Source organism: Pholcus phalangioides, unplaced genomic scaffold, assembly GCF_987345545.1.
Source record: "Pholcus phalangioides strain wild (caught in Gottingen) unplaced genomic scaffold, Ppha-v1.0 ptg000039l_1, whole genome shotgun sequence".
NCBI lineage: Eukaryota > Metazoa > Arthropoda > Arachnida > Araneae > Pholcidae > Pholcus > Pholcus phalangioides.
In genome coordinates, this window is record NW_028301625.1 from 20,781,411 (window position 1) to 20,796,020 (window position 14,610).

The following is a 14,610-nucleotide window of genomic DNA, read 5'->3' on the forward strand; positions in this document are numbered from 1 at the left end:
CCAGACCAGCTATTACTTCACTTAAATGTTCAGATTCAACCTTCAAGAAATTGATCCTGCTACCTTATGTTCATCTCTATCCCACAAGATTTAACATATGCTTATACATTTAAGTTAAAATGCTGTCAACATCCCAAGCAAGAATTTCATGCTGAGGCCATCCAGAGATTTGATTCCAAAAGGCAAACTGTGGGGCATTTATTACATTAGGTGCCGTGATTGTTCCCTTGGCTGCATAGGGCAAACAAAAAGTTCAATAAAATTAAGGTTTGTTAGAAATTAGTATTGTCAGACATGAAAAGGTGGAAAAATCAAGTATTGCTGCTTTTTGTTGAGGAAAGATTCATAATTGTTGGATTACTATGTAGGAATTTACATTAGTGTTTCTCAAAAATAATTATTAAATGGTAATAAATCTATAGCCAACAGCTATTCTACCAGCATGGCATCCGTACATTTCAAAAATTTCGAAATGACTTAACCAGCCAATCATGCTATTGTATCGGCTCTCAACCCATAATAATCAAACAATGCCAGTCAATCAAAAAACAACCGAATAGTCTATAAAAAAACTAGCAGAGGCTTGCCTTCATTTCAACCTAAGCATCTGAGTTTATCAGAGGTGTTATCATTTTATACAATGAGCAACCAATGGAGAAGTGTCAGGCTAATCCTGGTGGGGATCCCAGGTCAGCGAGATCATATGGTAGATTGTTAACTATCTCCTCTGAAGGAGCATCAGTAGTGTGTCCAGCCGCTGTGTTGGTAGAGTAATCTAGGTCATAGTGACAGACTCGTGTCGCTAGGTCCCGGCTTCGAACCCCCACCGTCGCCACAGTGGTGGGGGGCTGAAGTTGGTTTTCTGTGGTTCCCAACTTTGAGGTGCGAATGCGAGCCGATCTCCCCTTTAAAAAGTCTTGCCACAGACCTACAAACAGTACAAATATAATTCAATCAACACATCACTCACTTCCCTTCTGAAATATAGATGGCGGCACTGAAAACACTACATACGCACTCACTGTTAGGTACAGTTACACTTCTGGCACAACTCACTCGGTAGTAAATCGCCCATAGATGGCGATAGACCTGGGTTGTGCTCATTTTGAAAGAAAGTGTCTCCAAACAGAAGGATTGAAACCTTTCTCAGCCGTTTTCATTATTTTTTGGGTCTAATTAGCTGATCATTACTGATTTATTCCTAGCAAATACAAATATTTATTAACTAATTATAATTCATATATATTAATATGAAATTATTATTTAGTTATAAATTCTGGGAATGACTATATAGCTTAAACATTTCAAGAAAAATCTCCAATTATTAATTAAAAACAATGATTTATATCTGTATACTGGATGTAAAGGGAACCATGTCACAAAAGGGACGTTTTACAGGAAAGTTGTTTAAAGATGTTTTGAAGTGTAACTTCTTTAGCCAGGGGAGTGAATTAAAAAGTAAAGTGGAAATGATGTAAGTTTACGTGGAGCAGAAATGACATAAGCTTTCCTTTCCCTCAAAAACCAGTTCTACAGACGAAATTACATTAAGGAAACAGTAATTTTCCGGATATTATGCTGAGGTGAGCTCGGAAAGAAAAGTCATCACGTCTCCGCCGGGACTCGAACCCAGGCCCTCTTGCATACCGGGCAAGCATGCTACCATCTACACCACTGGAGACACATGAATCTGCCTTCCTAATTTCACGCACTGTGTCGTGAGGCGCTGAAGTAGAGGCATTAGTAGCCTCTCTTAACTTCAGGAAATGGCCCCCGGGTGGGACGGTTTAGAGAGATATAGATGGCTTTTTTCTCAGCCAGAGATATCAAGGAAACAGTAATTTTCCGGATATTATGCTGAGGTGAGCTCGGAAAGAAAAGTCATCACGTCTCCGCCGGGACTCGAACCCAGGCCCTCTTGCATACCGGGCAAGCATGCTCCTTGAGGGCCTGGGTTCGAGTCCCGGCGGAGACGTGATGACTTTTCTTTCCGAGCTCACCTCAGCATAATATCCGGAAAATTACTGTTTCCTTGATATCTCTGGCTGAGAAAAAAGCCATCTATATCTCTCGAAATTACATTAATTTGGTGGTGGTAAAGAGGAAGAGTGTGTATGGTACTCAAGCCATTACCTTCTAGTTATGTATGGTTTGAAGCAAAAAGAAATTTTGGTCGGTGTCTAAGGTTACATTTATTCTGAGCACTATATGCAGAATACTGTATCCACAAAAAAAAAATTAATGGTAATTTGAAATGAATTTAAGAAATGACTTTATAGAACTAAAATGAAAATTTTGACTGATTGAAAGTAATATCTGATTTATCCTGGTTTGGATTACTGTTTATTCTGAAGTCCAAAATTAATGAAAAAAATTATTTTAAAAAAATTATTTTTGTTTAAAAATAATCAAAAAATAATGACAGAAAAATTTGACCCAGGACCCTCACATTTGATCTAATCGATGATGTCAAAATCATGTTTTGACTTGCATCATTCCATCACTAAAAATCATGAAATGGACAGAATTCGGGATCCATCCGATTTATGGTGGGGGTGAATGGAATTGAAGTTATACACTTTGGTAAACAAATTTGTGAGATTCCCATGCTCTTCAAATGCATAACTCTTTTCATGTGGTATTTATAATGTTTGAAACACAAACAGGTGAGATTGTCCCTCGCCACTCCCCGCAGGTCTACTGTTATATGATTATAGTAATGCTGAATATCTAAACACAACATTTCACTAAAAAACTAACAAAAATAAATGGGAAATTAATAAAAGGAATAACTCCAGAACTAATGGTAATTCTGAATTATTGAAAGTGGTAATTTGAAATTTATTAAAAATTCAATATTTTTAAGAAACAATTAGCCCCCTCTACCCTGTTTTATTCACCTGAGCCAGATGCAGCAATCAACAGTGGCATCAAAGATGAGAGTACAGTAGATACTCAAGCACCCATGATATTTTGCAACAGTTCTGAAACTCCAGAATTCACTCAGAAATTGAAATCCCTAAATTAAGCTCAAGCTGGGTGTTTCACGGGTGCATAAAATTTTCAAAACTTCTTGATCTCAATAAATTCGGTCCGATCAATGACTTCAAATTCAGGCTTAGACTTGTATCATTTCCCAACTTTGAGTTTGTGATATTTCCAAGCATTCAAATGCCCGTCCAACCCATATTTGTTCGATAAATTTAAATCAAAAGTTTCTGTGTGTCCAATTTCAGCTGGTGCAAATCAACTAGTTTAGTAGTTAGACTTATCCGATATACTTATGCTTCGAAATCTTAGAAAGATAGACGTGAGGCAAGATGAATTTGCCATGTCAAATCAGACTTAACTTAAAAGTTTCACTTCTGTCGCCCAAGATTCTTACACATATTTTTTAGTATGTCTTTCTAGGGAGCCTGCTTGTTTTATAAAGTGAATGTCTCATTTATCAAAATAGGACTTGGTGTCTTATATGTAGTGTAATGAAAGTAATGCAAATGAATAGCATTATCCCAATATTGATGAAAATGGACATAGTGCCCTTTACCACTGGCATACAGATGTATACAAGTCTATTTCAAGCTTTTATCAGCTCAATCCAGTCAATTCTGGCTTTATTGGTTTGCAGGCTTCTACCATGCTATATACTTTGTTGGCAAAGTTTAGCATCATTGAAATAAGTTTTTTGCAGAAAGTACTGAAAACTTAATTCATTGATTTTTTTTATTTTATATTGATATATTTATGTGGAAGGAAACAGAGCAAATCTCACTAATCTACTCAAGGTCTTATTAATTAAACTTGGTAATGAGGCTGAGGAATACCATAAAACACTTGGCCACTTGCAACTGGAAAATGATAAGATTGTCGAGTTACTGATGGCTTTATATATGTATTTTTTTACTGAACAGAAACTCGCATTTCAGGGCACAGCAATTATAAATGTACAGTTAGGCTACACAATTATTTATTCTGACACAGCCACCTCTTCGTAGGTAAAGTGGTATTAAATTGCCTCTGGTAATAGACTGGGCTGTGTACAGTTAGTAAGCAATATCAGTTTTTTCTAATAACGATAGTTTTTTTCACTGAAGTTCTGGACTAGTGTGCTTAGATTATTTTTTTAAATATTTTGGCTAAAGTGAAATTCAATTTGATTCAATAAAATTTCCAAAAATTTTCAATGAGAAATGGCAACCCTGGTTTGCTCAAGAAAGGTTTGTTCCTTATTTTTTCACAACTACAGATCTATTTATAAGCATTTTTCATGAAGGTCCAAAAGTGGGTTATAGTAAAGTGGGGCCTCTTAATAGCTTCATTCATTTACTTTTTAAACATGGGCAGATATCTTTGGAAAAAGATGAAAATATTATTGCTGTCACAAAAAGGTAGAACCATCAACAATAAAAGTAAATATTTCTATTGTACTTAATTTCAAATTTCATACTTTGCTTGATTAATCTTTTAGCTTAGATGGTTGTCCAGGCTTCGCTGATGATATCAGTAATATGATGTGAATCAATATTGGTAGTCTAGTAATATGATCTAATGACTGGACAAGTTCTTTAATTTTTTGTTTAATGAATAGCGCTTGTGACATTCTTTCAATCTTCCAATGAAATATTTTATATCCAGCCTTCTAAAACAAAATAATTTTGAGTCAGATAATTATGGAATTTGAAAATTAGGCAGAAAACAGTCAGTTTTGTCAATATATCATCTTGCTTAAGTTACTCAACACTTTGAAATAAAGAACCACTATTAATTGGTCTAAGTAAAACAGAAGATGATTAGTCATTTAAATGATTAGAAATAGGTGTAAAATTGATTATGTATGCATCTCATCAAATCAGTTTGGTAATATGTAGTGAAATCCTGTAGGTTATTACATTAAGATTATTCAAATTTATATAAATTTAAAATTATTAAAAATATTTAAAGAAGATTATTCAAATGCATTGATTAAAAATTGGGTAAAATGTTCTATAGAATAAAATATTTAGACACTTGCATACTAAAATTATGTGCAGTTGTTGCTCTTGATTTTAGGAACCAATGTGCTTTTTGGCAAACTAGTCCTCTTCTGGTCCTGAACCATGTTTTTGAATGTCTTTCCAATTAATAACTTTCAATTTCATGAACTAATTGTTCAAATCTGAGTTCGTAGAAATGAGCATCATCTACATATGCACGTACAAGTTGCATAACTACAAATTCCTGTATTTATAATGGTATTGTATGTAGTGACATAATACCATATTTTACAACATCAAATAAAAAGCAAGACTTTTCAAGGTGAGTATAGCAAAAGATCTAGTTAGAACAGGATCTACTGTAATTATATAAACTTTTTTTTTTCTATTTGTTATAAAAAACGTGAAATTAACAAGTGTAAACAAGATATTTACAAAAAAAAATAATGGTTCTTTGATTATTTTAATGTTTCTATAAATTTGCTTATACAGATAATGAACACCATTTCATATGAATGAATAAATTGTGTATGTTAACAAATTTTCAATTGCATAAATATATTGTTTCAAATGAGCATAGTGAAATATTTTTATTCTAAAAAAGAAGCATAATTTGAAACCAAATTATATTGACATGATCTCATGTGGATAGCGGAGTGTGACATGATCCTCAAATGACCTCTTATGTAGATCATCTTATTTCAGCATACTTCATGCTACTGTTTACACATAGTATGTTGGAAGTTGGTTTTGTAAAAACTTTTATCACATAAATATTCATATTATTTATCTGGGGTTGTTATTTCTCTTGTTTCAACAGTGTTACTTAAAATATGATGAATATTACTAAAGTTTTTATTAGTAATATTACTGATTAAAATTTCTGTAATGATGCTGAGGTGTCTGAAAATCTGGTTGATGTGTTTTTTGTTTTGTTTTTTGCGATGCCTTATTAAAGTATACATGTGTTGAATGTGTTTTTAACAATAAATACAAGTTTTCTTATCTACCAATATATGTAAGCCGCACAGTACTAGTCACCCAGGCAATAAATCTTAAATATCAGTGAGCCAATTTTATGTCTAAATGTATAAGTAGTGGTACAGCTTTTTAGTATCCATTTACTTGTCTTTTTTTAGTATAAAAATGTTGCTATAATATACAGTGTTTGTTGCTGGTAGAAATTTATTCTGTTGTTGCACTGTCAATGTAAAGCTTAACTATTTGCTCTAAAAAAATGGAAAAAAAGAAAAAAAAAACTTGTATCATCCAGTGAGTAAACGGATATTTTCTCAAGTCTTTCACAGGGAAACAAGTGGCCTAGCTTGTGTAACAGGTATTCATGCTAAGTACAAAAAAGGTCCACTTTTTATTGTATATATTCACACTTTGTACTTTCCCATTTATCGCATTGCGTTCCTTTAACTGAGATGCTTAATGGGTAGACATATTCATATGTATTGTAACATAACTGTACATACGTATATAAATATATATAAACACATATATAAATATGCCATAAATGAGGTCACTAGTCACAGTGGTTTGCAGTTCGTACTGTTGGTTGGAACAAATAAAGCTAAATACCAAGTCTGTTTTTGTCTTGATGAGCAAATGAATGAAATTTCTCTGACTTATTATTTTCTATCATTTCTAAAAACCTATATCAAATGCATGGGTTGGATTAATTGACGCCATCATGATTTTTGAATATTACGTAATACCTCCACTAGAAGAGAATTTATTCCATTTCAGGAATGAAACAAATTTGATCAACATCGATTATATATTCTTTATACGAAGGGTGTTTCAAAAAGTTTTTAGATTCACACACACACAGAAAAAATTTACAACAAAAATTTTAGTTGTCTTTTTCAAAATAACTTCCCTCAGCAGCAATACTGAATTACTTATAGAATATCCATTCTTTTAAACCAAGTTTTAAAAGCAGCTGACCACATTTCTTTGTTAAGGCTCAACATATTCATTTTGTATGCCTCTATAGCTTCACCTACTCTGGAAAATCTGGTTCCCTGCATCTCATTTTTGACATTTCAGAAGAGGAAAAAGTCGCAAGGGGCCCATGGAGCTATGAATTACTTCATAATGGGAGGGAATTACAACCTCTTTGCATGGAGCCAGATCATGAGAGTAAGGTGGGTGAAGCAAAATTGCAATCTGTTCTTTCTTAATGAATTCTATTGTTCTGCGAGCAGTGTGTGCCAATGTATTGCCATGATGAAGAATCAGCTCATGAGTGCCCCGTTTGCGGCACTTCTCATGCATCTTTTCCAACACCTCAGGGAGACAAAAATCGACATACCAATCTGCAGTGACAGTTGTTTGATTTTCAAGTGGAACTGTGACAATATGACCAAAATAAGCAAAGAAAGTTGCCACCATTTTCTTGCTGATGCTTCTTCCATGACAAACTTTGGTGGGTGGTGTTTCATCTGGAAACACCCAAATTGCAGATTGTCATTTCGTTTCTGGATCGTACTGATAATGATAAATCCACGTTTCATCTTCCATTGCAACATCCCAGATGCTCTTAGCAAAGCCATCTTTAAACATTTTCTTCATGAAATGGCACCAATCATCGCATGCTGTCTTTTGCTCTTCTGTGAGAGAATGGGGAATCCATCTAGTGTAATGCAACTGAAGGGCAGTTGATCACTGAGGATGGAGTTAAAGCTTCTGGAACTAATGTTCAACATATTTGAAATGGCTTTGGGCATTATTCGCGGATCCTCTCACAAGCATTTCAATTTTCCAAATATTAAAATCAGTGGTTGAAGTTCTGGGTCTCTAACGTGAGAGTTGTCTTGAAGGGTCGTTTTACCCCTCTTGAACTCTTGGTACGAATTAAAAATTGTACCGCGTGAAGGTGCACACTCATGAAAAGTTTATTGCAAACTTTGGTGCATTCGTCCACTGTCAAACCTTTTGAAACATCACAAAAGGTTATCGAGCTCCATTGTTAATGGCAAAATGGTTAAGCTTCTTTTTAATCAGATAAGAAAAATATGTTCATCTATACAGTCCTGCCACCTGGGGGGGTTCTTTCAAAAAAGTGATCTTCTGGTACAAGAATAATAATTAAAATTATTTTTAATATGAATTTAAAACGTTTTGAACCACCTACGTAATCTTTAGCTGTCATTCAACATGATCACGGTAAATCAGAGTTAATATTTGATTTTCATATTTGAAAAAAAAAATAGATTTGGCAATTCAAAAGAAATGGAGTTTCTAGTAATGAAGATTGCTAACTTCAAGCATTCTACAACAAAAAATATTTATCAAAACATCTCCAAATTTCTTTAATGAAGCAATGAAAAAGAAATTTACTGAAAAATGTAAAATCAAATTATTAGGAACATTGAAAGGAGCAATTGCACTTGACTTTTGATTTATTGTTAAATATCTCTTTACAAAATGATATCCTTTACTGCAGTCTATTTCAATTTATTAGTAAAAAATTATTATATAGAGATCCCATATATTGATACAGTGGTGTTTTAACTTTACACTAATCCATCGCTGAATCTATTGAAGTACTGGACAACATTTTTCATATAGTTCTTATGGGTGTGGGAATGGATTAAATCAGTTTCCCAAACTTTACATTCCATCGCCCACTTCAAGTGAACTCGTAGTATCCTATGTTAAATCCATAGCTTCCATCGCCCACTTTGAGAAACACTGGATTAAATTGTCAGGCCACTTTCTCATTCTTAACCAGGAATGGGAGAGAAGTAGACCATCTTTTAATCGGGAGGAATGTTACGGACATGTCGGTGTATCACATTTTTCAATTCCACCAAATTGTTTATCACCATAAACAGTGGCTTTGAGGTAAAATATTCTTAATAGCATCTTACTCGGTGTGCAAAAATAAGAAAAACCTTTCACTAGTTTTTGTGGGCACACCTGAACACTAATATTCTCCAGATTCACTTTAGTGATCTCTAAATGTTTGGCAGATCCTTCAAGTGCTCTGGAAATGTGCCACACGTCACTCAAATGATCCGTAATTATGCCAGGGATCACTTAATTAGGGAATTTGTCATGGGGGTAACTTCAGTGATGTAGAACTACACTGAGGGGCTGCTTGAGTGCTCTAAAACTATGCCACATGTCATTCAAGGGACCTCTAAATGTGCCACGGGCTGCTTAAATGTTCAATAATTGTGCAACGGGTCATTTGAGCGATCTGTAAATGTGCCGCTTTCGGGCCAAGGGCTTATATATGTCTTAAAGGGTGGATCACAATGAATTTCTTGAAAAGAAATTTTGAGTTCTTGGCCTTGAAGCCCTAGCATTGAAATTAACAAATTGATTATAAGATTATTACTTCCTTTTGAAATTTCAATTTAAAAATAAATTTTCGTCTCGGGGGGGGGGGGGGCTTACGTCTATGATCCCAACAATATGTGTTAGGAGGTGGGGCAGTGCTGATGAAATTTTGCTGGGAGGGGGGTCAAAAATGGCTAAAAATTTGCTGACATAATACTTGATTGGCCCCATAGTTCAAAAAGCACACACACAATTGCAGGTAATTTCCCATATTTATCAACTAAAATTATACAGTATAATTTTTCTTTCTATCAGCTGCCGTTGGCAAGAAGTACCCCCTCCCCTTTCACATGCACAGACATGGGTGATTAGCTTTAGGGGACCAAGCATACTGTTTGTTGCTAATGAAATTCCTTATTCTAAATGTTTGGGTCATAAGAGTGGTAGGTGAACGTTTGTGCTCCGCTATAAATTTTCCTCTTAAAAAGTACCTGTGACCTACAAAGTTTAAAATCTTTACAGAGTACAAGGCATCCATAATTAAAAGACCCTATTTTAAAGTAGCCTAAAGGCGAAACCAGTCATCAGAAAAGTGTGAAATTTGTTTCAGGGAAAACCATTAGTTGCACATGTTGCCACCAGAGGGCGTTTCACTGTGAACGCCTGTAGTAAACATGTAAATTTATGTGACATCGTGCAGCAGCTGTTAAACCCTAGAAACATTCGCTGAGATCTGGTTTCTCAATGTGTTTGCTGCTCACGATGACGATAAGTTCACGAGATCACGCTTTCTTGGTCAAATTTTTTTACCAAAACAGCAATTCCGCAGTAACTGCTCTACGAAAATATCGGACTTGAAAGAGGATTCGAAAAAGGTCCAATGAATGTTAAAACCTTTGGAGTGTAGTAACGAAATTTGAAATCACAGGATCGTTGGCTGTTCGTCCTGGAAGAGGAAGAAAACCCATTTCTATAGACAGTACAGGAGGGTTTGCTTCAGGTGGAAGAGGACAAAGCTTCAAATTCTCATGGTAACACTAGTATCAGGCGTGTAGCACAGACGTTGGATAGGCGACGTTCAACTGTCCACAAGATCATGCGGAATATTATCCGTACAAACTTTCACTTATGCAGCGGTTGCTTCCACATGATTATGACGCTTGACTCCGGTTCTCACTGCAGTTTCTAGCTCACATTAAGGTTGATTCAGAATGGAATTGGACACACGAAGCACATTTTCACTTGGACTGTGCAGTCAATACTCACAACTGCAGAATTTGGGACCTAGAAAATTCGCACGCTATCTTAGAGCTTCCATTGCATTCACCAAAAGTGATGGTATGGTGTGGATTTACTGCATTTATTATCTGTCCCTACTTTTACGAGGAGTTACGTTGTAAGGTCCAGTGACAAGTTTGATCACCAGGAAGCAATATGCATTGCTGTTACAGAATGAAATTGTTCTGGATCTGCAAGCACATCACTGCCTTGCAGACACAATTTCTATTAATCTTAATTTTATCAATAAATTTTCAAGACGGAGCTCCTCCACACATTGTAGTGTGTGTTAAGAATACCCTTAAAACACATTTTACAGAAGAATGTCATCTGCCAGCACTTCCCTAATCTATACCCTCCCGGACCTTAATCCATGCGATTTTTGGCTTTGGGGCATTTGAAACGCGTCTGGTAAGTCATGACAATCCAAGAACTTTACCTGACCTTAAAGGCAGCATTTCACGGCACATGCTGAACATTTTCCTGCACACACTTTGGTCAATTGTGGAACATGCCATATTGATTTCACATGGTATTTGAAATAATGGCCATCATGTAGAACATGTTTCACTGCAGAAACAATTGTAAAAGTAAGCAGAGATGGTATTTTTTCGGCCTAAAATATACTGAGAAATTGAATTTTCTGGATGTTAATGCTGAAACTGATATTCGGAAAGAAAAGTGATTTGCCTCCTCCGGGAAACGAACCTGGGTTCCCTTGCATACCGGGCAAGTGCGCTAACCAATACACCAGAGACACTTTTCAATCCCTTATAACACGCATTAGTAGCATGAAGCGCTGAGTGGAGTCATAGCAGCCTCCCTTAAGTACAGCAATTTTCGCCCCAGTTGGCGTTTTGCATGCAGAGATGGTATTTTTTCGGCCTGAAATATACTGAGAAATTGAATTGTTAAAACTGTAAACGTTTGCCTAAATGTGTCATTTCTTAATAAGATGCCCTCTGGTGGCGACATGTGCAACTAATTTTTTTTCCCTTCTGAAACACGAGATTCACCACAAGATTTCACAATTTTCTGATGACTGGTTTCGTCTGTAGGCTACTTTAAAATAGGGTCTTTTAATTATGGATGCCCTGTACCAAATTTTTGCATATAGGCCTATACCAAACAGAACCCGAATTGAATGACAGGCTGTTCTAAAGAATCATCTGAGCTGGGGGAAATGTTTGAAATAGTAGAAAAATAACTCTGGAAGGCATTCAGGAACCATTGTTTACAAACATGTTTACCCTTTTAAAATAGTTCGTCACTTTCTTAATGCTCCCACCCAGCATATCAAGAAAACCCAGACAGGACCCGATATATTATTGCCACTCTCTTATATCATTAGTTTTTTTTTTAAGTTCACAGGATATGTAACAGCTTTGGCATAGAGTCCAGGTTTTTTTGTTTCCTCTGTTGTGATATTTTTCTGATGGTACTAACAATGCCAATTTAGAAAAGTTGTCAACAGCAGCATAAATATGGTGGCACATGATCACACACATATAGTTACCTCTCGATATAACAATTTGTTTTGCTCTACAGAGTATCCTCATACTGAGGTATCCCTGTACTAAAATTGTTCTTGATAAAGGTTTAAAAAATTCAAATATATGAGATAAAAGAAGTCCCTGTTAAACTTAAAATGAATTTTAAACTTTCTCCTTTAAATGAGAAAAAATAAAGTACAAAATGTCTTTTTTTTTTTTATTGTGAGAAGCTAAATTTCTGAGTAATTGAGCAGTTAGGTTAAAATTTTTGTTAAGCTTGAATTTATACTTTGAGCGATTAGTAACAAGTATATAATGAGTAGAGCCTGGAAGTTCAGGCAAAATGCCATAAATTTTTTTTCTTTGCCTATTTTTAAACTTTTTGTGAAAACATCTTTTTTGAATTTTTCCCGCCATAAATGAATATTTCAATATTGTTAAAGTTTATTCATGAATTTCAAAGGCCAAACTCTGTAGAACTGGGATATTTTGAGAACTTCAAAAGAGAATTTTCGCTTAAAATCTCCAACTCTTTGTTTTTATTATCAAAAAGTCCCCCACTCCCTTCGTCACATTTAAATGCGAATAGGTGCAAGTGCCTGAGAGAGAAAAAAACTTGGTGTTGCCATGCATCAAGTCTGCTTTGTCAGGATGGTGTAACGTGAATGATTTTGTTTCAGGCAAAAGCAGTCCATGTAAGAGAAAAATTAGTTTTTCTCCACATGCTTTACATAACATGTCTTGCTGCATTGTATTTGCATATACAACCAAGACTGTAAGTAAGGGAGGCCAGAGGGGTCTGGTGCACTAGACCAGGAAATCCATTAGGCTTACTTTTTTTCTGTTGAAAATTACAGGGAGGGGGGTGACGAAGTAAATTTTTGTTACATTCCTGTATACAATGCAGTCCAATGTATAGCTGACAAGCGATTGTCTCAAGAGACCATCAGTTGACATCATGGCTCTCACAAGGTGGGGCTATGGCCCTTGGGTTCCATGTTAGTTTCATTTTTTTACTCCATAAATTCACTGCAAACAACCACTGCAAGTTATTTGACACACATATTTAATGAAGAGCTAAAGTACTTAACATATGTGTACATATGCTCTAACGATGCCAAACAATTAAATTGTTTCTTTACAATCTGTGACTTCCCCCTCTTTCTCTGTACGTTGTATTCTTTTATCATGTAATTCCCCTAAATAGCAATCAATCATAAAACAGAGAAAAGGAAGAGCGTTACTTTCTAACTTGCCTGAGGTTATTTTTTCCCATTCTATAGATTCCTTACAACAAATGAAACCACATCACAACGTTGTATAAGGGCGGAAATCATACAACTGAAACTTCTCTGAAAAATGGTCTTCCCCCATAGATCTCAATCAAAAATATCACAAAAATACAATGGTTTTAATTTCATTTTGTTTGTTATATAACCATTCTTGAGAAAAATTACAAAAAACATTAAATTTTTCAAAATCATATGATAAATTAGACTACTTAATACTGGCAATTTGCATCGTATCGCTGCACTGTTGCTTAAATCTTGAGTTCTCTTATATTTTTCCCCAAAAGATTTAAAAGAAAAAAAAATTTATTTTTCACTTTCTTTAAAAAGTTTTCTTTTTAATTTTCCATATCTAAGCAAAGCAGAAAAAAAACATAGAATCCAACTCTTTAGAAGTTGTCTAAAAGAAAAACGAAATACTGGTGTTTCTCAAACCATGCGTCGCGGCTGTCAAGTGGCACCGCCAATTGTGAAGGGCATCGCAGCAAGCTGTCGACATTGCTGATTGCCTGTTTAGTGCTTTGAAGAGGTGTTTTTTTAACTATTCTGGGTAGGGCCACAACTAAGGAGAAACTAAAGGGTCTGGTGACCTGAATCTTCACACTTTAACCTCTCCAATATTAAAAAGCGAGCTCCAAGATGTGTGTGTGCCCCAGCTGACTAAAAGCATATAGTTGCGGCCCTGATACCGTATCTCTGTTAACAATTAGTCTATCATTAAAGTTTAGGGCTTTTGAGGTGACAATATAGAATGAAAAACTATTATACCCATACATTTTTGTAATCTACAATTACATTGATTCAATGTATAGAAATGATCATTTCCCAAACATTTGGGGTTTGATATTAGTTTGAAGTTGAAGTGAAAACATCGAGTAATTAAAGTTTTTCAGACTCATAAATATCCTGTTGTCTCTTTTGTCCCCGACCTCAACTGTAAGGGGGACTCTGGTTATTTGAACCACATGAGAAAAACCACCACCCGTCGGAAGAACTCGAGAAAAGCAGACATTGAATGTAATTTTTTTTGTTCCAATCATTCGTTTGTTTAATGTTGAAGGAAAAGCGTAAGGAAAATTCCCCTATGAAATCATTCATCCATCATTGTATGTTGGTGAGTTCACCAAAAATTTCAAGATTCTGCACTCCAGTAAAACATAATCGCTCTCAATGTCCAAATCAAAAAATCAGTGATACTTGTGTATAAGTTGTCATGATTAAAAAACCGTGGGTATTTGTGGATTGCTACTTACATAGCAGTGGAATATGGTAGCCCAG